The sequence below is a fragment of the Dendrobates tinctorius genome, unplaced genomic scaffold (genome assembly GCF_039654945.1).
Source record: "Dendrobates tinctorius isolate UK_male_01 unplaced genomic scaffold, ASM3965494v1 ptg000133l, whole genome shotgun sequence".
In the NCBI taxonomy this organism is placed as follows: Eukaryota; Metazoa; Chordata; class Amphibia; order Anura; family Dendrobatidae; genus Dendrobates; species Dendrobates tinctorius.
Window position 1 is genome coordinate 2,476,775 of NW_027361801.1, and position 16,499 is coordinate 2,493,273.

The following is a 16,499-nucleotide window of genomic DNA, read 5'->3' on the forward strand; positions in this document are numbered from 1 at the left end:
AATTAAAACTGGTTGCGCCATTAAGGAATTAATGAATTCCCCACCCTGACTGCAAGAAGAGATCTCGAAATTGAAGAAGAGCTTATCGGGAATGTTGGGTAACAGAAGGTTTCGGAAGAAGGCAGGCAACTCGTTAAACTACAACTCCCGTCACCCCCTGCGTCAAGCTGACGTCACCACAGCGCGATGCACTGATGACGCGAGCACGAGGCGCCGCAGTTCAGTGATGGGAAGTTCGGCTCTTTTTGGTGATCCGGCTCATTCGGCTCCGCTCACCATAAAGAGCCGGCTCTTTTGGCTCTTTAAACGGCTCTTTTTTTTAAATAGAAATCCGTTTTCCACAGTCCTCGCTCTAGGTCTTTGCCTGTGAAGTGAGGGCCTCATTCTCCACCTGTGTCACGCAGAGTAGACTGTTATTCAGCATTGCTGCTTCCTCAGATTGTCAGCTCTTGTGATCAGGCCCCGGCTCCTCCTCGGTTGTAGTCTTAACATGTATTGTGGCATTTTTTGTCCACGTGCTTTGTGAATTAGTAAGGCTACTTTCACACATCAGGTTTTCGGCGTCAGGCGCGATCCGGCGTCGTGCCGGAATGCCGGATCCGGCAAATGTTTTGTAAAACCTGATGTGCCGGATCCGGTTTTCTGCCGGATCCGTCTTGTTCTTGACAGACAAAACCGGATCCGTCTCATCCGGTTCATCCGTTTTTCTATCCGTTTTTCGACGGATTACGCCGGATCCGGTTTTTAAAATTGACCCTTGTGGCCTTCCGAACGGGATTGGCTACTGGAAAACTAGATATAGCATGTTCCTACAGCCCTTCTTTGACAGGTTGTAGAGAAGAAAGTGCAGGTTGGAGAGAAGAGCAAGTGACTGGCGAAGATGGATGTTGTCATTGGAAATATTACCACTAGAAGTTCTGTGACGGTTTCAGGGACAATTTTGCACTATACTTTATGTCACCTCAAGGCAGAGTACACTGGCAGGATGACAGAGTGTGAGAGATTTGTGCCCTAAACTTGTGTACCTTCTGTACCAACAGTATATACCTTTGCCAACCAAAGTTGGCTATCTTGTCATGGTCTTACTATTTTTACCTTTAGGCCACAGGTGTGTACCTGGTTGTGTTTTATGCAAAGTATTTCACCTTTTAACAAAAGTTGTGTACATTGTTAGGAAATCACCAACAATAAACACAACTTTTCAGGTGAAATACTTTGCTTCAAACACAACCAGGAACACAACTGTGGCAAAAAGCTAAAATTTACCCACAGTTATATACCTGGTTTTGAATACCATTTCACCTTTGAAATACCCTGTATTTAACCTTTTTTTTAAACATATTTCGCCGCAGAAATAAATGACAGACAACCATTGTGAAACGATAATTTAACTTTTATTTAAAATTTTTTTTTTTGTGTAAACTGTTTTTAAAGTTAAAAAAACTTTTTTAATAAAGGTTTGAAACCAACCAAATGGGCATTTTTATTACAAAAATAACATTATAACTCGGTGTAGTGTGGGGTGGAAATACTGCTGGAGGGGCTGCGGGACACTTCGACACTGGGAGTGTGGAGAGAGGACTGGGATCGTGGTGGGGAAGGTACAGTTAGAGGTGAAGGTGTGGAAAAAGCTACAGAATGGGTGGACATGTGGGAGGCAGAAGAGGTGGTGGGCGGTGGAGTGGAGGGTTGGGCAGGGACTGTAGGAGCAGATGATGTTGATGGAAAGTTGTATGGGGAAGGAGTTTGGTACGGGGAAGGAGTTTGGTACGGGGAAGGAGTTTGGTACGGGGAAGGAGTTTGGTACGGGGCAGGTTGCTGGAAGTGGGGAGATGTCTGGTACTGGGGAGGTTGCTGGTACTGGGAAGGTTGCTGGTACTGGTGAGGTTGCTGGTATGTAATAGGAGGGGGAGGATGGAAAGTGGCTGGAGGGGGTGCAGATGTAATAGGAGGGGGAGGATGGAAAGTGGCTGGAGGGGGTGCAGATGTAATAGGAGGGGGAGGATGGAAAGTGGCTGGAGGGGGTGCAGATGTAATAGGAGGGGGAGGATGGAAAGTGGCTGGAGGGGGTGCAGGTGGAGGAACTACAGTGGTGGGAGGTGGAGGTTGGGAGGTAACCTGCTGTAGAGCACCGTGGCACGAATGCATTACATGCATCTGCTGGGTAGGAGATAGTGTTGCCATGCGCTCCACAACAGACCTGAAAAAGGTGTGGTTTGGCGAAGATCTTGCTTCTGAATGCATGGTTTGCAGAAGTGTCTTCACCTCCAGAATGCTGGAGTTGATCTGCTGAAAGCCTGCGGAGATTTGCTCTGACAAGACTTTTAGACAGTTCTGGAAAGATGCATTCAGATGCAAGAACTCTGGCGCATAACTCTTTTCCTGACCCCTCTGCCGCTGCCGCCCAGTACCCGCAGGTGTACTAGAGGTGGCAGGGGCAGAAGGGTGGGGTAAAGGGAAAGCGATCTCCTCACCAGCAGCTTCATGTAATGTAGGCGGCCACGATGCTCCTGTGCTGGTGGATGGGACAGATGGGTCGAATGTGTGGGAAGGCTGGGAAGGTGCAGATGTACCGGGGCGGTCGAAGTGTCCCTCGGTGCCGGTCTCCTCAGGGATCGCCTCAGAAGGGTCCAATCGTGCAGGCTCCCGAGTGCTGCTCACCGTGCTGTGGAATAAAGAGAAAAAAAAACAATTAAAATACTGACATGGTATGGCCCTGGCTGAAAAAAAAAAGTTACATCTAACATTTTTTTTCACATGTGGTGTGTAATATTTACCTTCTAGTGACCATTGTTTCCCGGAGGAACGACAGGGCTTGTGCGTACTTGTACTTGCTCCTGCGTCCTCCAGATCCACTCGGGGCCCGCATCTCTTTATTGAACTCCTTCTTGAAACGATCCCTCACAGACCGCCACCGATTCACAATTCTGTTCCCTGAAACGAGAAAGGAGTGGTTAGTATACAACATCAGTGTTTCATAAACTCCAGTCCTCATGGTCCCCAGGGGTCATGTTTTCAGGATTTCCATAGTAAATAGAAATCCTGAACACATGATCCGTGGGGACCACGAGGACTGGAGTTCGGGAAACACTGGTTTACATCAAGCAACCGGTACTGTATATACTTACGCTCTTTAATCTGGGCCCGAACATCGAGGTCCTCCCAGCGGCCCACAAGGAGCGAACAGATTTCCTCCCAGAGTCGTCGGGTAACGATAAGGTCAGCGTGGCGGCGGTCAGCCATATTCCAGAGCGGCTCCCTTTCTCTGACGAGATCGATGAGGTGGTCCACATCGAGTCCTCCATCCTCACCGTCAGAGTCGGGAGCACGCTGTGAAGGCTGTTAAAGAAAAAGACAAAAATAACATAATTAGCCTCCACAAAAGAAATGAAATAAAAAGTGCAAAAAAACAAAGCAAAAATATTTATACTTACACGCTGGTGACCGCCGCGTTGCTGTCGCCGACGACCCTGGGAGGCACTGCGAGGACCTCTTGGCCGAGCACCAGATTGGGAAGACTAGAGAAGAAAACAAAAAATGTTATGTCTTTGGATGTAGGCATTTGTTTGCTGTGTGTGGTCTGCAGAACATTGTTTTCTATGTGTTGTGTGTAGTGTGATGTTGTGTTTCTGCGTTTGATGCAAAAAACTTACCAATTGTGAGCCCACTCCAAGTGTCTGTCCACCCCTTCCTTCTTCTTCTGGGAGCTCCTCTTCATCTTGTGATTCCTGTTTTGAAATAAAAGGCAATGAATAGACATATATTACAGAGATGATGGATTTTGGAAATAAAAACTTACCGTCAAACGCTGACGATGCGAGGGAGGGCTCCCAGAAGAAGATGTGCTGTCCTGTTGATGGCCAGACTCCATGGCTGTGGGTATTGCTGCTGCTGTTGCTGCTGCCAGTGATGCCATTTCTGCTGCTGCTGCTGCTGCTGCATCTCTTGGGCGGCTGTTGAATAAAGAGAAACAAAGGGCCAATGAATATCTTGATATTCAATAGCCCTAGTTTGGAGGAATGGGGGATTTGATAATTACCGTCTCTCATCTGCTGCTGGCCTCCCCTCCTCAGCATGTTCCATTTGCTGCTCCATTTGGGGTGGTGGTGGTGCTGATGGTGCTGCAGTGGTCTCCTGCCTTCTCCTGCTGCGCTTGGTTGCTTTCTTGGGTGGCATGTTGGGTGTGGCTGTGGGTCCCACTGTCTTGCTTTTATATATGTCTTGTGGGCAGAGCTACTGAGCATGCTCAGACCAAAAAACCGGATCCGGCCACCGGATCCGGCTTTCGCCGGATCAGGTGCATTGCGGCGCTCATAGGCTTTCATTGTGTGAAAAAGCCGGACGTGCCGGATCCGGCGTGTCCGGCTTTTTCGCCGGAGACAAAAAACGTTACAGTAGCCGTTTTTTCCAGACGCCGGATCGCGACACATTGCCGGATCTGGCGAAAACCGGATGAAACGCATGGCCATCCGGCGCGATCCGGCGCAAATGCAAGTCAATGGGGGGGAAACCGGATCCGGCATTGCATTTCGCCGGATCCGGTTTCTGTCAAAAGCGCCGGATCGCGCCTGACGGCGAAAACCTGATGTGTGAAAGAGGCCTAAGGCTGGTTTCACACTAGCGTTCATTCCATGCAGCACTCGGTGCCGCTAAGCCCTGCCCGGCTCCCTGCCTGCCCCATCCGGTCATCGCCGCCTACTATCGCACATGGAGGCTTGTGATCTGCACACCCTATCTTTAGCATAGGGTACGCAGACCGTGCGCTGGCCGTACGCTAGTAGGATTTTAGCGTGCGCTGCGCACTTTTGAAGGTGCACCGTGCGCGCCGAAATGCAACATGCTGCGTTCGGGGCACACGGGCGCACCTTCAAAAGTGCGCAGCGCACGCTAAAAACTACTAGCGCACGGCCAGCGCACGATCTGCGTACCCTATGCTAAAGATAGGGTGTGCAGATCACAAGCCTCCATGTGCGATAGTAGGCGGCGATGACCGGATGGGGCGGGCAGGGAGCCGGGAGGGGGCGGGGCTTAGCGGCGCCGAGTGCTGCATGGAATAAACGCTAGTGTGAAACCAGCCTAAGTGCTGTGATATGTGTCGGTGCACCTGATGCATCCTGATCCTGATGCAAACACAGGTCCGTGCGTCCCTATGTTAAGTATAGGGATCTAATCTGGATCAGGATGCATCAGGATTGCTACACATCACAACGCACCGTACCAAAACACTAGTGGGCTGTATCATACCATGCTGGGGGGCTATATACCATGCTGGGGGCTATATACCATGCTGGGCTGTATCATACCATGCTGGGGGGCTATATACCATGCTGGGGGGCTATATACCATGCTGGGCTGTATCATACCATGCTGGGGGGCTATATACCATGCTGGGGGGGCTATATACCATGCTGGGGGGGGCTATATACCATGCTGGGGGGGCTATATACCATGCTGGGCTGTATCATACCATGCTGGGGGGGCTATATACCATGCTGGGCTGTATTATACCATGCTGGGGGGCTATATACCATGCTGGGCTGTATCATACCATGGTGGGGGGGCTATATACCATGCTGGGCTGTATTATACCATGCTGGGGGGGCTATATACCATGCTGGGGGGCTATATACCATGCTGGGCTGTATTATACCATGCTGGGGGGCTATATACCATGCTGGGCTGTATCATACCACGCTGGGGGGGCTATATACCATGCTGGGCTGTATTATACCATGCTGGGGGGGCTATATACCATGCTGGGCTGTATCATACCATGCTGGGGGGGCTATATACCATGCTGGGCTGTATTATACCATGCTGGGGGGGCTATATATCATGCTGGGGGGCTATATACCATGCTGGGCTGTATTATACCATGCTGGGGGGCTATATACCATGCTGGGCTGTATCATACCATGCTGGGGGGGCTATATACCATGCTGGGCTGTATTATACCATGCTGGGGGGGCTATATACCATGCTGGGGGGCTATATACCATGCTGGTCTGTATTATACCATGCTGGGGGGGCCGTATACCATGCTGGGGGGCTATATACCAAGCTGGGCTGTATTATACCATGCTGGGGGGGCTATATACCATGCTGGGGGGCTATATGCCAAGCTGTGCTGTATTATACCATGCTGGGGGGGGCTATATACCATGCTGGGCTGTATTATACCATGCTGGGGGGCTATATACCATGCTGGGCTGTATTATACCATGCTGGGGGGGCTATATACCATGCTGGGGGGCTATATACCATGCTGGTCTGTATTATACCATGCTGGGGGGGCCGTATACCATGCTGGGGGGCTATATACCAAGCTGGGCTGTATTATACCATGCTGGGGGGGCTATATACCATGCTGGGGGGCTATATGCCAAGCTGTGCTGTATTATACCATGCTGGGGGGGCTATATACCATGCTGGGCTGTATTATACCATGCTGGGGGGCTATATACCATGCTGGGCTGTATTATACCATGCTGGGGGGCTATATACCATGCTGGTCTGTATTATACCATGCTGGGGCCATATACCATGCTGGGCTGTATTATACCATGCTGGGGGGGCTATATACCATGCTGGGGGGGCTATATACCGTGCTGGGGGGCTATATACCATGCTGGGCTGTATTATACCAAGCTGGGGGGGCTATATACCATGCAAGGGGGGCTATATACCATGCTGGGGGGCTATATACCATGCTGGGCTGTATAATACCATGCTGGGGGGGCTATATACCATGCTGGGCTGTATTATACCATCCTGGGGGGGCTATATACCATGCTGGGGGGGCTATATACCATGCTGGGCTGTGTCATACCATGCTGGGGGGCTATATACCATGCTGGGGGGCTATATACCATGCTGGGCTGTATTATACCATGCTGGAGGGGCTATATACCAAGCTGGGCTGTATCATACCATGCTGGGGGGGCTATATACCATGCTGGGCTGTATCATACCATGCTGGGGGGCTATATACCATGCTGGGCTGTATTATACCATGCTGGGGGGCTATATACCATGCTGGGGGGCTATATACCATGCTGGGCTGTATTATACCATGCTGGAGGGGCTATATACCAAGCTGGGCTGTATCATACCATGCTGGGGGGGCTATATACCATGCTGGGCTGTATCATACCATGCTGGGGGGCTATATACCATGCTGGGCTGTATTATACCATGCTGGGGGGATATATACCATGCTGGGCTGTATTATACCATGCTGGGCTGTATCATACCATGCTGGGGGGGGCTATATACCATGCTGGGCTGTATCATACCATGCTGGGGTGCTATATACCATGCTGGGCTGTATTATACCATGCTGGGGGGGCTATATACCATGCTGGGCTGTATCATACCATGCTGGGGGGGCTATATACCAAGCTGTGCTGTATTATACCATGCTGAGGGGGCTATATACCATACTGGGCTGTATCATACCATGCTGGGGGGGCTATATACCATGCTGGGCTGTATCATACCATGCTGGGGGGCCATATACCATGCTGGGCTGTATTATACCATGCTGGGGGGGATTATATACCATGCTGGGCTGTATCATACCATGCTGGGGGGCTATATACCATGCTGGGCTGTATTATACCATGCTGGGGGGCTATATACCATGCTGGGGGGGCTATATACCATGTTGGGGGGGCTATATACCAAGCTGTGCTGTATTATACCATGCTGGGCTGTATTATACCATGTTGGGGGGGCTATATACCATGATGGGCTGTATTATACCATGCTGGGGGGCTATATACCATGCTGGGCTGTATTATACCATGCTGGGGGGCTATATACCAAGCTGTGCTGTATTATACCATGCTGGGGGGGCTATATACCATGCTGGGCTGTATCATACCATGCTGGGGGGGCTATATACCAAGCTGTGCTGTTTTATAACATGCTGGGGGGGCTATATACCATGCTGGGGAGCCTATATACCATGCTGGGCTGTATTATACCATGCTGGGGGGCTATATACCAAGCTGTGCTGTATTATAACATGCTGGGGGGGCTATATACCATGCTGGGGAGGCTATATACCATGCTGGGCTGTATCATACCATGCTGGGGGGGCTATATACCATGCTGGGCTGTATTATACCATGCTGGGCGGCTGTATTATACCATGCTGGGGGGGCTATATACCATGGTGGGCTGTATTATACCATGCTGGGGGGCTATATACCATGCTGGGCTGTATTATACCATGCTCGGGGGCTATATACCATGCTTGGCAGTATCATACCATGCTGGGGAGGCGATATACCATGCTGGGGGGCTATATACCATGCTGGGGGGCTATATACCAAGCTGTGCTGTTTTATAACATGCTGGGGGGGCTATATACCATGCTGGGGAGGCTATATACCCTGCTGGGCTGTATTATACCATGCTGGGGGGCTATATACCAAGCTGTGCTGTATTATAACATGCTGGGGGGGCTATATATCATGCTGGGGAGGCTATATACCATGCTGGGCTGTATCATACCATGCTGGGGGGGGCTATATACCATGCTGGGCTGTATTATACCATGCTGGGCGGCTGTATTATACCATGCTGGGGGGGCTATATACCATGGTGGGCTGTATTATACCATGCTGGGGGGCTATATACCATGCTGGGCTGTATTATACCATGCTCGGGGGGCTATATACCATGCTTGGCAGTATCATACCATGCTGGGGAGGCGATATACCATGCTGGGGGGGCTATATACCATGCTGGGGGGCTATATACCAAGCTGTGCTGTATTATACCATGCTGGGAGGGCTATATACCATGCTGGGCTGTATCATACCATGCTGGAGGGGCTATATACCAAGCTGTGCTGTATTATACCATGCTGGGGGGGCTATATACCATGCTGGGCTGTATCATACCATGCTGGGGGGGGCTATATACCATGCTGGGCTGTATTATACCATGCTGGGCTGTATTATACCATGCTGGGGGGCTATATACCATGCTGGGCTGTATTATACCATGCTGGGGAGCTATATACCATGCTGGGCTGCATTATGCCATGCTGGGGAGGCTATATACCATGCTGGGCTGTATTGTACCATGCTGGGGGGGATATATGCCATGCTGGGCTGTATTATACCATGCTGGGGGGCTATATACCATGCTGGGCTGTATTATACCATGCTGGGGGGGCTATATACCATGCTGGGCTGTATGGTATCATGCTGGGGGGCTATATACCATGCTGGGCTGTATTATGCCATGCTGGGGGGGCTATATACCATGCTGGGCTGTATTATACCCTGCTGGGTTGTATTATACCATGCTGGGGGGGCCATATACCATGCTGGGCTGTATTATACCATGGTGGGCTATATACCATGGTGGGTTATATACCATGTGTTGTTGGGCTATATACTATGCGGCTGTTATATACCATGGGGGTACATTTTACATTATATTTTATAAGGGGAGGCTGTGTTATATAATATGGGGGGGTCTACATTATATTCTATGGGAATGTGGGCTGTATTATATTCTATTTGGGGCTACATTATATTCTATAGGGGGGCTGTATTATATTTATTATATTCTATGGGGGTTGCCATATATTCTATGGAGGGGCTGCATTATACTATATGGGGGGGACTGCATTATATTCTATGGGGGGTTACATTATATTCTATACAGATATTATATCCAGCCCTGCATAGACTCAATATTAGATAACAAATAGCAAATAACTTTGTTGCCCTATGAAGGGGGGGCCCGAAAAATTTCTTGCACAGGGGCCCACTACAGTCTCTGTCCGCCCCTGCACAAGTGTGAATGCAGCCCCACTCGTGTAGCCCCTAACCAGGAGCCCCCATGTCATATACATGCTCCCAATACATTTTATTATCATTACCACAGCATAGCACAGGGCACAAGCCCTTCTAGTGAGGCGGGAAAGATCACTGTATGACAGAGCAGCATGCGGACATAGTCTATATTATGCCTGCACACTGGTCCCATACAGCACATCCCTCGCTTCCGAGCATGCTCAGTGCCGCAGAACGGATTCCTGCACATGGAAGCACATGGATCTGTGTTGTCCTGGATCCGTGCTCCATAGAGCACCATGTTAATTCCAGACGAGTAGCCGCGGATCCGTGCGTCTCCCTGCGCCTGCGTGTTTTTTAGATAACACAAAACTGTAACAAGTTGCGTTTTTGTGCATCTGATAAAATATGCAGACAGTGATCTGTGGGAAAACAGTGACAACTGGATGCACAGTCCCATCCGTCACCACTAAAAGTCAATGGAGACGAAAACGGATCCGTGTGCAGCCAAGATATGCAAGTGTGACACCAGCGTAACCCTATATAATGACTGGGGCTGGACCGAGATCTCGCCACAGGTTTTACCTAAAATCTCTTTACATTCCTTCCCCTCCCCTTAGGGCTCATACTCACTAGTGAGAGACTCACGCATGGAAACCCGGCACTGCCGGCACTGGGACCAGAGGGGGTGACTGCATAGAAGTACATGTAACCACACGCTCCGGTCCGAGTGCTGGCGGCAGTGCCAGGTTTCCATGCGTGAGACTCGCACAAGAATCACGAGCGTCCCTCACAAGTGAGTATGAGCCGTTAGCAGCAACACCTGCCGCCGTCTGTCCTCCTCCCTGTAGTGTTGTTCTGAATCCTCCTGGCCCTGCGATCCACGGGATCGTTACATAGCGGCACTAACGCTGTAACGGATGAGGTAGCGCCCCCATTGGCCGCAATGCTACTAACACATCCAAAATCAGCCTGATACGTTACTTCATGGCGCCCCCAACAAATGCTGCAGACCGCGCTCCAGGGGGCGTCATGAAGTAACGCATCAGGCCGATTTTGAATGCGTTAGTAGCATTGCGGCCAATGGGGGCGTTACCTCATCCGTTACAGCGTTAGTGCCGCTATGTAACGATCCCGTTGATCGCAGGGCCATAAACGCAATGTGAACCCGGCCTAACACCATGAGAAGATGATATACCAAACACTGTGCGGAGCCTCTCCTCCTACACACACCATATACTGTATGTATACGCCAGGGATGAGGGGCCGGGAAAGTGGAGCTTTATTGGGGACTAAAGGTAACGCACAGGTCAGTGCAGATGATGATGACAATGTGCTGCGTCCCTCCTCTCACACACAGTCACACACCATATATGCCATGGAGGAACGGGCAGTGTATATTTGGGACTGAAGGGTTAACTCCCCTGCATTTATTCTCATCTCCTCCTCTCCTGACCGCTCCTCCCCCAGATGAGTCACAGTCAGGATTCAGTAAGCTGGGTCTGATAAGCAGCTGAGGCGGCAGGAAAAAAACCGGCTCGTTCACCCTGCAGAGCCGGCTCATTTCGTTCACAGCAGGGAGCCGGCTCTTTGTATCGGATCGTTCACGAACGACACATCGAGTTCAGGGAGGAAGCAGCTGCAGAGTGCTGGCATGTAATAACGCCCTGTGTGTATCCTCACCGTACAGCCTAAGCCATTCCAGGTACGGGGGCCTGCTCACACCATTGTGGGGGGCAGAGGGTCAAGCTGGTGGTAATGTAATGGTGGGTGCACTGCCTGGTGCTAGCAGCAGCAGCATTATGTGTCATGTGAGCGCTGCTTGGCTCAGGAGGGAGTTTTGAAATAACCAGGAGATTGCATCAATGATATTTCCCAGTGCTATGGGTTAGGCAGTTGGGCCAGGCCTCCGTGCTGTATGGTAGGCCACCGTGCGCTGGGCCAGGCCTCCGTGCTATATGGTAGGCCTCCGTGCGCTGGGCCAGGCCTCGGTGCTGTATGGTAGGCCACCGTGCGCTGGGCCAGGCCTCGGTGCTGTATGGTAGGCCACCGTGCGCTGGGCCAGGCCTCGGTGCTATATGGTAGGCCACCGTGCGCTGGGCCAGGCCTCCGTGCTATATGGTAGGCCACCGTGCGCTGGGCCAGGCCTCCGTGCTGTATGGTAGGCCACCGTACGCTGGGCCAGGCCTCGGTGCTGTATGGTAGGCCACCGTGCGCTGGGCCAGGCCTCGGTGCTGTATGGTAGGCCACCGTGCGCTGGGCCAGGCCTCCGTGCTATATGGTAGGCCACCGTGCGCTGGGCCAGGCCTCCGTGCTATATGGTAGGCCACCGTGCGCTGGGCCAGGCCTCCGTGCTGTATGGTAGGCCACCGTACGCTGGGCCAGGCCTCGGTGCTGTATGGTAGGCCACCGTGCGCTGGGCCAGGCCTCGGTGCTGTATGGTAGGCCACCGTGCGCTGGGCCAGGCCTCGGTGCTGTATGGTAGGCCACCGTGCGCTGGGCCAGGCCTCGGTGCTGTATGGTAGGCCACCGTGCGCTGGGCCAGGCCTCGGTGCTGTATGGTAGGCCACCGTGCGCTGGGCCAGGCCTCGGTGCTGTATGGTAGGCCACCGTGCGCTGGGCCAGGCCTCGGTGCTGTATGGTAGGCCACCGTGCGCTGGGCCAGGCCTCGGTGCTGTATGGTAGGCCACCGTGCGCTGGGCCAGGCCTCGGTGCTGTATGGTAGGCCACCGTGCGCTGGGCCAGGCCTCGGTGCTGTATGGTAGGCCACCGTGCGCTGGGCCAGGCCTCGGTGCTGTATGGTAGGCCACCGTGCGCTGGGCCAGGCCTCGGTGCTGTATGGTAGGCCACCGTGCGCTGGGCCAGGCCTCGGTGCTGTATGGTAGGCCACCGTGCGCTGGGCCAGGCCTCGGTGCTGTATGGTAGGCCACCGTGCGCTGGGCCAGGCCTCGGTGCTGTATGGTAGGCCACCGTGCGCTGGGCCAGGCCTCGGTGCTGTATGGTAGGCCACCGTGCGCTGGGCCAGGCCTCGGTGCTGTATGGTAGGCCACCGTGCGCTGGGCCAGGCCTCGGTGCTGTATGGTAGGCCCCCGTGCGCTGGGCCAGGCCTCGGTGCTGTATGGTAGGCCCCCGTGCGCTGGGCCAGGCCTCGGTGCTGTATGGTAGGCCCCCGTGCGCTGGGCCAGGCCTCGGTGCTGTATGGTAGGCCCCCGTGCGCTGGGCCAGGCCTCGGTGCTGTATGGTAGGCCCCCGTGCGCTGGGCCAGGCCTCGGTGCTGTATGGTAGGCCCCCGTGCGCTGGGCCAGGCCTCGGTGCTGTATGGTAGGCCCCCGTGCGCTGGGCCAGGCCTCGGTGCTGTATGGTAGGCCCCCGTGCGCTGGGCCAGGCCTCGGTGCTGTATGGTAGGCCACCGTGCGCTGGGCCAGGCCTCGGTGCTGTATGGTAGGCCACCGTGCGCTGGGCCAGGCCTCGGTGCTGTATGGTAGGCCACCGTGCGCTGGGCCAGGCCTCGGTGCTGTATGGTAGGCCACCGTGCGCTGGGCCAGGCCTCGGTGCTGTATGGTAGGCCACCGTGCGCTGGGCCAGGCCTCGGTGCTGTATGGTAGGCCACCGTGCGCTGGGCCAGGCCTCGGTGCTGTATGGTAGGCCACCGTGCGCTGGGCCAGGCCTCCGTGCTGTATGGTAGGCCGCCGGGCTGTATGGTAGGCCGCCGGGCCAGGCCGCCGGGCTGTATGGTAGGCCACCTTGCGCTATGGTCCTTTTCTTAACCACTGTAATACACGCATTGTTACTCATAGCAGCCAATCAGAGCCTGGGGTATGTGCTCCTTAACCCATCCTTGGCTGGGCGATTTTCTGTTTTTTGTCCTTTTATCTGCAAGGAGCGATAACTTTTTTCCTGTAAGTTGTACTTTTGGATGACATCATTAAGCTATATAATATACTTTAAAATGTGGAAGAAAAAAAATTCCAAGTGGAGTAAAATGGTGGTAAAAAAAACCTACAAATCTGCCATTGTCTTTTTTTTCCCTCCACTTGGGGGGAACTTGAGCCTATGAACACCTGATTGTTTTATGCAACGTAACATTCCAGTATTGCAGTGTATAGAGGAATAGATGTTTTGTGAAGCTCTGCCTATGGAGGGGCAACATGGCAGTACTGGGGGGGGCCATGGGTATCCCATCAGGACCCCACAATCAGTGGGTGATCGGAGCAAGTTCTGGTCGCTGCTGTTAGACTGATCTAAAGCAGGAGGCTGTCGGGGTATAGGGGAGATGTAATTTCACAACAGATTGGACTGTTAAGGCATGCTGGGAGTTGTAGTATGATGGCTGCCGCCTGTCATTCCATGCTGGGAGTTGTAGTGTCCTAATGGCTGATGTACTGCAGGTTGTGTTCCCCTGGTTTAGTGATCATTAGACCCGAGGTGTGTTTTGGGAAGAAGCATACGTAGGGAGATAAGCGGCACCTTACGTGTTTGATAGCCACTGATTTCCACTCGTCTATCACTAGCAGGAATGTGTTTATTGGAGAATTACGGTATATGTTGTGGTTGTCTTGGAGACTAATCGCATTGCACCCTGGAGGACAAGGCTGGCATACGGCGTCAGGACCTGCAGATTTGGCCCATAGCCAGTGTCTGGCAGGGAAACATTGCACAACAGTGTCATTGCAGATGGTAAAGTCCAATGAAAAGTGAAAGCGGTGATGTGACTTGTATGTTTGCTATAGAGACTTGTGTCCTGCAGTATGACCCACAATAAAGGGATAGGTTATTGGGATCTGTTTTGCATTCATACAGGTGCATCAGTAAAAGGGTTGTTAACAGTTTGGGGACTTTTATGATTCATGCTTCATTATGGTGGCTGGACAGCATTTTAAGTGCAGCTACTATGAGAAAATGAACTTATTTCCTCCAGTGAGCTGCCTGCTTTCAGTCATAGGGGCGTCCAGAGAGTGGCTAAAGTCACCTCTCACTGTTCTGCAGCCATGGCCACATGATTTTGAAGAAAAACCTGGCAACTATTTGCTCGCTACGAGTGATCAGATTGTGGCGACACGCTTAGTAACATTCTAAATTAATACACCAGGACACTATTCCCACTTTTAATTTCTTGTACAAAAAGAGAGCAGTTAAAGAGCGTCTCTTGTTCTGGAGGACCTGTCCTGCATAGCACAGAACACATTGATTTGCGTTGGCAGTATGTAATGCTTCATTTCTCCTGCGGGTGTGCTGTAGAGAAATTCAACACTTATGACATGGTTTTGCTAAATGATAACCAGTGATTGGGTTACTGACCCGTCTGACAAATGTGAATTATCAGAAGTAGGCGACAGTCATGCATCTCGTCTGCACTGTTAGTGGTGGAGGAACGATGGGAGGGATTTGTCACTGATAATTTTTACATTTTGTGATTTGCTGATTGTGTAGAGTGTTATCTATCAAATAAGGTCAAGTTGTCAAAGTACAGCGACCTTCTAAGCAAAGGAGGCTGAAACCTAAAAATGATAAATGAGCTGTCTGACGCTATGGTTTGGTGGAGGAAACTGAATGAATCAGCAGTTCCGACACACAGATGTGAAATGTGTTGTTATCTAGCTCCATATATAGAGGAACTGCTGTAACTGTACCCAGAATTAATATCCACCGCAGTACTCTGTGGCAGGGATAACAGCCCTTCTTCTGTAGGAACTCCACTTAAAGAGAGCCTGTCAGCAGGATTGTGCACAGTTACCTACACACAGTGTCAGATCGGCGCCGTTATACTGATTACAGTGATACCTGGGTGATGAAATCCGTCTTGTCTGTTTCGTAATCTTTATTTTCAGTATTGTGCTACTGATGTGCTCGTGTCCTAAGGCGGGGCTGGGGTATGTGGTGCTCCGATTAGATATAATGCAGACTGCTGATGGGTCACTGATCCCTCACTGACCTGCCTCCTAGTTTGCATAATAGCTGTACATAAGTATAAAAAATAAAATAACCTGAAGGCAGCTGCCAGCCGTGGCACCTGCGCAGCAGCACAATCGCATGTTTTATGTGCCAATAATACGTGTTATTCAGCTAGAGGAAAGAAAAAAACTCAATTTGAAAATGGCGCTAGTGCAATAGCTGCTATTGGTGTCTAGCTGTGATCCAATGGCTACTATTCTGCAGGCGGCGCGATCTTACTGGAGAAGAATAAAAAATCTCCAAGATGGCGCTGCATGCTCAGTAGCAGCTCTAGGAGATAGCCGAGAGCTGCTACTGCACCGGTGCGGATGGCGCCATCTTGGAGGAGGAATTTTTTTTTTCTTCTCCAGTAAGATGGCACCACCGGTGTATGCGCAGTAGTAGCTACAAGATCAGCTAGACACCGATGGCAGCTACTGCACGGGTGCCATTTTCAAATTGTCTGCAGCATTTTTTTTTTTTTTTTTTTTTTTTTTATGCATGTACAGATATTCATTATGCAAACTAGGGGGCAAGGTCAGTGAGGGATCAGTGACCAGTCAGCAGTCTGCATTATGAATATGTAATCGGAGCACCACATACCCCAGCCCCGCCTTGGGGCACGAGAAAAGGAAAAACCATAAATACGGATTTCATCAACCCAGGTTTCATTGTAATCAGTATAACGGCGCCCATCTGACATGGTCTGTAGGTTACTGTGCACAATCCTGCTGACAGGTTCCCTTTTAG

General features: G+C 51.6%; 1 protein-coding gene across 1 annotated transcript in view; it reads left to right on the plus strand.

Moving 5' to 3' along the window:
- The first annotated feature begins 11,278 nt into the window (after window positions 1-11,278).
- The window catches only part of VAMP7 (vesicle associated membrane protein 7), a 32,536-nt gene continuing 27,315 nt past the window's right edge, over window positions 11,279-16,499 (plus strand). The window contains exon 1 of the mRNA XM_073543428.1: window positions 11,279-11,523. The gene's annotated coding sequence lies outside the window, so the exon portion shown is untranslated. The remainder of the gene's footprint in view (window positions 11,524-16,499) is intronic.